This window comes from Neofelis nebulosa, chromosome 3 (genome assembly GCF_028018385.1).
Source record: "Neofelis nebulosa isolate mNeoNeb1 chromosome 3, mNeoNeb1.pri, whole genome shotgun sequence".
In the NCBI taxonomy this organism is placed as follows: Eukaryota; Metazoa; Chordata; class Mammalia; order Carnivora; family Felidae; genus Neofelis; species Neofelis nebulosa.
Genome location: NC_080784.1, coordinates 132,619,782 through 132,627,544, shown reverse-complemented (window position 1 = coordinate 132,627,544; position 7,763 = coordinate 132,619,782). Strand labels below are relative to the sequence as shown.

The window sequence follows — 7,763 nt, the reverse complement described above, 5'->3', positions numbered from 1 at the left end:
TAATAAAATGAGCATGTTTTTCTTCTAATATCAAAATTATACAGGCATCTAACATATTTCCCTCTGTAGATAATTTGATTGTAGATAATAGTAAGTGGCATGTAAGAATTTTTCTTAGGGTCCCTGGGTGGCTCAGTCGGTTAAGCGTCCAACTCTTGATTTCAACTCAGGTCACGAGCTCAAGGTTTGTGAGTTCAAGCCCAGCTCCATGCTGACAGCAGGGCAGTGCTCACTCTCTCTGTCTCAAAATAAATAAACTTATTTTTTTTTCAACTGTATATAAAAAGCATGTCACTAATATTTTGGAAGCTTGCTATCCCACCCAAAATTAAAAATTTACATAATTAAGAAATTAAGAAAAGGAAATTATTCAGAGAAGAAATTATTATTTAATGGCTACTTGACAAACAGTTTAGCATTAAAACATAATGACACCAATAAATACATATTTGTAACACCACTTGACTAAGAAAATTATATTGTATCATGTATGTAATCAATCATCCTTTTAAAATTAATTTTCATTTTTAATTTTTATAAATATCACTTGAATTCAATTTCTTTTCTATTATCTTCACAAGAAGGGGACAAGAGCTTGTCTATATATTCAGCCTAATAATTGTTCATATATATTTATGTACTATGAATGAGTTCCTCTTAAATCAACTTCTCTGGTAAGCGATGATTGTTCCTTAAGTCTCATGGATTCTCTGCTGAGCCCATTTTGACTTAAATTCCCCTTCGTGAGCAATGGGTATTGTATGTAAGCAATGAACCATGGGAATCTACTCCAAAAACCAAGAGCACACTTTACACACTGTATTTTAGCCAATTTGACAATAAGTTATATTTTTAAAAAATCAATAAATTCCCCTTAATTTTCCTCACAAAAATATTAGACTCAAAGCTGTTTTTTTTTGTTTTTGTTTTTGTTTGTAGATCAGGATAGGAAGAAATTCTGAGTAATCAGATTATCACAATGAAGGATTTTTTTGATAGCAGTGGATATTAAACATTTGAGGATGGTTAAAAAATAAATTATATTTTTATTTTACATTATCAAAATTTAAAGTGCAGAAATAAATCTGCTTCAGTATGTAAATCTTTAATTCCTACAGGAAATCTAACTAAAGATTTCACAGGTATGTGTTCAAGTTCATATATAACAAAGAAAAATAATACTCAAACATCTTCACACAATCACCAAAAGGAAAATCTAATTCACATTAAAAAAAAAAAAAAATCTCACTGATGTTACTCAAACGTGTACAGCCAATTTTCAAGTAAGGAAGTAGCATACACCCATAAGATCATTAAAATACTGATAAAAGATTTTAATAGATACATATACACATAATGTAGATGTTATGTGCAGTGAAGAAAGAATAGCAGTGAAAAGATTTGCCAGGTAGTAAAAGCAACTCGTGTTTAATGGCTTAGTTTATCTCTCTGTGTCTATAACAACAATCAATTAAATGAGAATTCAATCTCCTTAATCATCTTGGATTATTGTCTTAACCTGTAGGGAACATTTAAATGATTAAAATAACACTCTCACACATGTTAAAAATCAAAGTGGATTTCCATGATAGGACTGACTGAAAAGATACACAAATATTAGTTTTTGTTGTTACACAAATAGCACAAGCTTATTAGAAATAAATGCATACAAGAAAAGGAAAATCAGACAAAATATCACTGTGTCAGCCACATGAGATAACCTGTTGACTCTCCTGTTAAGAATTACCTTTTCTAAAAAGATCATTTAAAAATATGTACCCAAAGCATGCAATGTCTGTACATTTGAGCAATTTCACTTCTAGAGATCTATGCTCAGAAAATAATGAGATCTATCCTCAGTACACTCAAAGAAAGGTATTTATGCTGTTTACTACAATTGTAAGAACATTCCTGCATTTTCCCATAAAATTAGCAATGTAATTTTCCAAGTTAAGTTTCTGATTACATATTGTGCTAAGACCGCTTACTCTTTATGTGATATGTGACATAACTAGTAAATGATGAAGCCTGAGTCTCCATATTTTCTTCTTAAGTGGCACAATGCGCCCAGATATTTGCAATTGACTTTTTCCTCCATTTGCCCTCTGCTCTTTAAGAAGGAAAGGTTAGCTATGTTTACCTAATAAACTTGTGAAAATGTAGAGCTAACGTATGTAAATAACTACGATGATGATATGTGAAATAGCTAATTCTACTTATAAAGCATACTTTAGTGGAAAAAAAGGAAAAAAAATCATTTTACTGCTCATCTCCTGAGACAAATGCCACCTATGATGAAATAGTGTTTGTGGAAGTAAAGAATAGATTTAGTTCTGGACAGGAATGAGCTACTAACTGGATGAAAAGGAAGCGAGGTTGAAGACACTTTCCCAGTTAGGCCAAAAAGCACCAAGACAAATGTGAAGCATCAAAAAGAGTCTACCTAGGGGCACCTGGGTGGCTCAGTCAGTTAAACATCTGACTTCGGCTCAGGTCATGATTTCACAGTTCATGGGTTCGAGCCCTGCGTCAGGCTCTGTGCTGACAGCTCAGAGCCTGGAGCCTGCTTCAGATTCTGTGTCTCCCTCTCTCTCTGCTCCTCCCCCACTCGTGCTCTGTCTCTTTCTCAAAAATAAATAAGCATTAAAAATAAATAAATAAACAAAAAGAGTCCACCTAGAAGCAAAAGAGAAGTGGCCCAAGTGCATCTTGTATTTATTACAAATTTCTCAGAATAACTTGTTTAAAACCATTCAATTTTGTTGTTGATAATTAAAACTCCTTAAGAAATGATTGACGTCAAATGATTGACAGACATTGGTTCCACTGTTTCCTTTTGTAGGAAACTGTCTACTCACCCAAGCAACTCCTGTGAGGACTAGGGTTCTTCTTTGACTTTGACAGTATATATCTTTAGAACTTGGCAATTTGCCCCCAAAGCTTCTCAAATGGCAAATGTGTACGTGAAAATATTCAAATATTATTTTGACTTTGATTCAAATATTATTCAAAATATTATTGTACCTTTCTAGTTTGGCTGTTTGGTATTTTCATTAGAATAAGGTTCATTCAGGCATTTTGATTCTTTCCCTTTCTAACCTGTAGTTTCCACCTTTACTGATTTTATCATTCTTAATCTTCTATGATGAAACAAATTTATCCAGCCGGTAGAATCATTTATTCTTGTAGGGTGAAGAAACATCAGAATAAAAAAAAAAAAAAGAACAAACTTGAAAAATGTATTCATCTTTCTCCATTCTTTTTACCTGGATGTTGGATTGTTTGCTTCCCAGACTCAGTTCTGAAATTATCAATCTTGGCAGAAACACTTCCAAAGACAGAACTATTGGACACTCTGCAAAGAAAAATAAAACTTGAAAGATACCATCCAGTAAGGTGTAGATTCACGGATCCCTTGGGAAACATTAGACTACTCTGGTTACTATGTTGGTTTTATAGTATATTCCTCAGATTTCCTGTCCTTCCAACTGCAATAGACTGTGTTTTGGTTCCTGCTATGTATACTCCATGATAAAATTGTGATTCAAGTGGAACTTTTAAATAAATGCAGGCTCATAGGTGTTGAAAAGAAGCACCGAAAATAGAGATGATTACACAAGCAGGAAGCAGTTTGGCAACCTTAAGGGTTAGTCTCCTTTGTATACTAAAAACAAATACATATGTGCCTAATCAAATCACTGTCACATTTTCCTCCACTGAACACATTAAATAGAGATGCTTGACTTCCACACTGGGCCAATTCAGGACACAGGATACGGTTGTATGAATAAAGACCATAGCAGGGTACTTGTGCAGTAGATGTAATGATATGATGATGATGATAACAATAATAAACTATTAGTTAAACTTTAGAGCCCTAAAGTAGAAAACATATCTTACTAATGAATATCCAAATTTTGATACAAAAGTAATAATTTACCAGAATGAATGCCAATTTTACAACTAGATTCTCATATTTGAGTAATCGAACAGATGATGGTAATTTGACAGTTCCCTGTATCTAAATCAAGACAATTAACATTGCATTAAAACTTGTATTAAGATATTAATTTGCTTTTCATGAACACCAAATACTCAATTCCTTGTCAAAGAATTATCACAAAATAAACACCTTGATATACATTTTTATTTTATTTTATTTTGAGAGGGAGAAAGCGCACATACACATGTGTGAGCAGGGGATGGGGCAGAGAATGAGGGAGAGAGAGAATCTTAAGCAGGTTCCAGGCCCAGCATGAAGCCTGAAGAGGGATTCGCTGTCATGACCTTGAGATCATGACCTGAGCCAAAAGCAAGAGTCAGATGTTTGCTTAACGGACTGAGCCACTCAGGCGCCCAACACACACTGATATCCAAATAAGTGAATGTGCCGAGCAAAACTGATGATGAGAAAGATTTTTATAAACTTACAACCCATCACTGTGCCAGTTACAAAGCTACTGTTCCTCAGTCCAAGTGTGTTTTTCCTTTCTCTCCTCACTGGTGCTGGGCTAGGATCCACAAACCATGTTCCTTTGCCTGCTGTTAGATTCTACCAGTTGAGGACTTGAGAGACATAGTGGAAGACAGGAGAGAAGGGATTTGATCCTTACTTGCTGGCTGTTATCACCCGACTCCAACCATCTTCCTTCATGCCAATAGAAGCAATTGGCTCCATGATGTGCTTCATAGATTTCTGGTAACAATCTTGTTGCTGCCCTCAGGGTTTCCAGGATGAAGGAAGGCAGCGTTCTTTCCTCAAATGCCTGAGGTGAACCAGGTGGGGCTCTTCTCCTGAGCTTCTGAGTTATCAGCACCAGCCAGCCAGGCACTGCCTCTTCCTCGTGGGTCTCATTTCCTCAGGGGTCTGATTGCAGCTCTGAGTTCCAGAGATGCCAGCACCCTCTCCTCAGAAGTGTGCATACCAACGTGACAGGAGTCCTGCTTTGAGATTTTAGGTTCTGGTAACTCAAACTTTGACCTTCATTGCCCCAGCCCTATGGGTAACACCTGTTTCTTTTATTTACTAATCTCTGTGTTATCCCATTAGGTTCTTTTTCAGCCCTTCAACACAATGTAAACAATTCTTATATTAGGTTGTCTCTATTGAAAAATCTATTATTGATCCTGTCTTCCTAAATAAAACTTTACTTATATACTCAGTGATATGGATAAAAGAAAGTTGACACTATTCTTAACTAATAAAATTATAGAATAGTTTACAAAAAATTTATCGTAAAAACATAAACAGATTCAGTAAACAAATCTTTCGGATTATTAGCCTTACTTAGTACCTAAAATAATTAATAATAAATGTATGAATCAAATGTGCAATAATATTTCTAGTATGTTTTTCCATGTAATTTTTGTAGTTCTTTCAATAAGGCCAAAAGAGGTAAACTTTAGTCTATACCTCAGTAACTAATTTAGACATTTGAATTAGGAGAATATAAACAAGAAAAAGCATTTTGAAATCCCACAGTGAAAATCCTGCTTAAACATACAGATGTATAAAATCCTATTTTACTATTGCCACACCAAATCTCACAAACTAACGCTCTTCACCAGCTAGTATAGCACACTCAGTGGACAAAGATGATTTGATTGAAAACATATTTTCTCCAAGTCATAAATTTATAAATAACTCAAGAAACTTTCTTGCCTTCCCATACCTATATGTAAAACAGACAAGAAAATGTACAAAAATTAAGAACCCACTATCTCCCGTAGTGAAAAAGAAAAGGGATAATATTTCTTGAACACTAACCTGGGGCAGGTAATATGCTTATGGCTTCATATGGCACTTAATTCTCACATTACCTTTTGAGATATGAATCATTAATCGCTTTCTCCTTTTCACTTGAAGCATGAGAAAACAGAGTCCTTGGAGAGCTTTAAGTGTCAGGCCCAGATTTCAACCAGATTTCCTGCCTTCAGTTCCTGTGCTTTTTCTATTATTGTATCCCTAGCCTAGCTGGTACTCAATACAGTCGCTACACAAAGAACAAGTCTAACCTGTAGCTGCCAACAAGTCTCACTTTGTATATTACATAACATTTTCAGAATGTGCCGATTTATCACTCTGTTTATTGAAGGGGTACTTCCCATATCCCTCCTCTCTTTCCTCCCCTTCCTCTATCTCCAGCTCTTTCTCCACCTCTAGCTTCTCTTCTTTGTTCATTTCACAAGTGTTTGCTTTTAAAATCTGTGAAAAGTTCAAGTTTTTTCCTACTAATGCATAGTTGTTGTTGTTTTAAATTCTAGTTACATATAGCATTCATCATATACATATATATATATATATATATGAATGTACATGTATTTATGGTCAACATAGTGATCATCAGAAATTCATAGCAATAATTCATAACCTTAATTTTCATCACCTATATTAGTTCCTAAAATAGCTTTCTCATAGTAGATTCATTTGATTTTTAATTGGCAGACAGTCTAAATTGAAGTAAATGATTTAAATTGAGAACACCAAATTAAATTCTCATTTGTGTCTGAACAAAAATTTTGTTTAGTATCAATTGTCGAGAAATTTTTGACTCATCCCCTTTTCAGAAACAGCCAAGTATATTAATATAAATATCTTATGTTTCTCTGAACTCATTTCAGTAATTTAATAAAGCTGTTGCTTGAGTGATTCAATTGTCTCACACATTCTTTGTTTTTGTTCTTTAAAATAATAAATTAGGGACTCCTGAGTGGCTCAGTTGGTTAAGCGTCTGACTTTGGCTCAGGTCATGATGTCTCAATTTGTGGGTTCCACCCCCACGTCGCAGTCTGTGCTGACAGCTTAGAGCCTGGAGCCTGCTTCAGATTCTGTGTCTCCCTCTCTCCCTGCCCCTCTCCTGCTCATGTTTTCTCTCTCTCTCTCTCACAAAAATGAATAAACATTAATTTTTTAAATAAATAATAAAACAAAATAATAAATTATTATTTATTGTTTATTGGCAAGACATTTGAACTTTTAAAATTATTGAACTATATCTACAATGCTCTGAGATTTCGATTTTTAATCTATTGCATGTTTTTCACCTGATTTTAACTTTCAGAGCTGGCAGGTGTTGAAAATCTCAAAATGCCAAGATGAGATTTGACATGCATTAACACTTAGTGTTTACTTAAAATATAAGGAATTCCAACAAGAAAAAGTGTCAGACAGTTTCTACCTAGAGAGTATGCTGAATTCAGAGGAGCTAGCAGTATTGAATTCATAATGCTAGATTTTAAGTGATCAAAATGACAAATGGCCCCTTCCGGCAACTTTCTCAGTAAATATGGAATGTTCACAAGATAGAAGAATGATATTTCAAGTGGTTACAGTAGGATTTTTCCCCCCAAAAGTAATGACTCCACGTAAGACTTTCATGGTGCTGTCATCTCTCAGGTTCAAGAAGTAGCTCTTCCTCATCTCCAAACACCTTTTTTTTTTTTCAAGCCCCATAGCCAATTGTCATTGACGCTCCATTATACAATGCTTTCAGAATTAGAAACACTCCAGTCTAGTTTATCGGTCACCCTTAAAAATTTACACACCATAGGAAAGTTTTATGATGCTTTGGGTAACATAAACTTGCTCATGTTTAGAATAGCCAAACTGTTGCTACTACAGTTAAATTCAATATTATCACCAACTGTGGCTGTTAGAAAATCCTTAAAGGACCTGAAATGGAGAGTATTTACAAATACTCTCACCTCACCTCAGGTTGTAAGCCACAGACTTGGCATTCTGTGGAGGAAGAGGAAGTTTTGAT

General features: G+C 34.7%; 1 long non-coding RNA gene across 1 annotated transcript; it reads right to left on the bottom strand.

The window, feature by feature from the left end:
- LOC131507325 (uncharacterized) lies at window positions 1–4,765 on the bottom strand. Its single transcript, XR_009259449.1, has 3 exons — window positions 4,614–4,765; window positions 3,267–3,355; window positions 1–238 (listed from the first exon to the last, which is right to left on the bottom strand). It is a non-coding gene; the product is annotated as an uncharacterized LOC131507325 (long non-coding RNA).
- Between the last annotated feature and the right edge of the window lie 2,998 nt (window positions 4,766–7,763).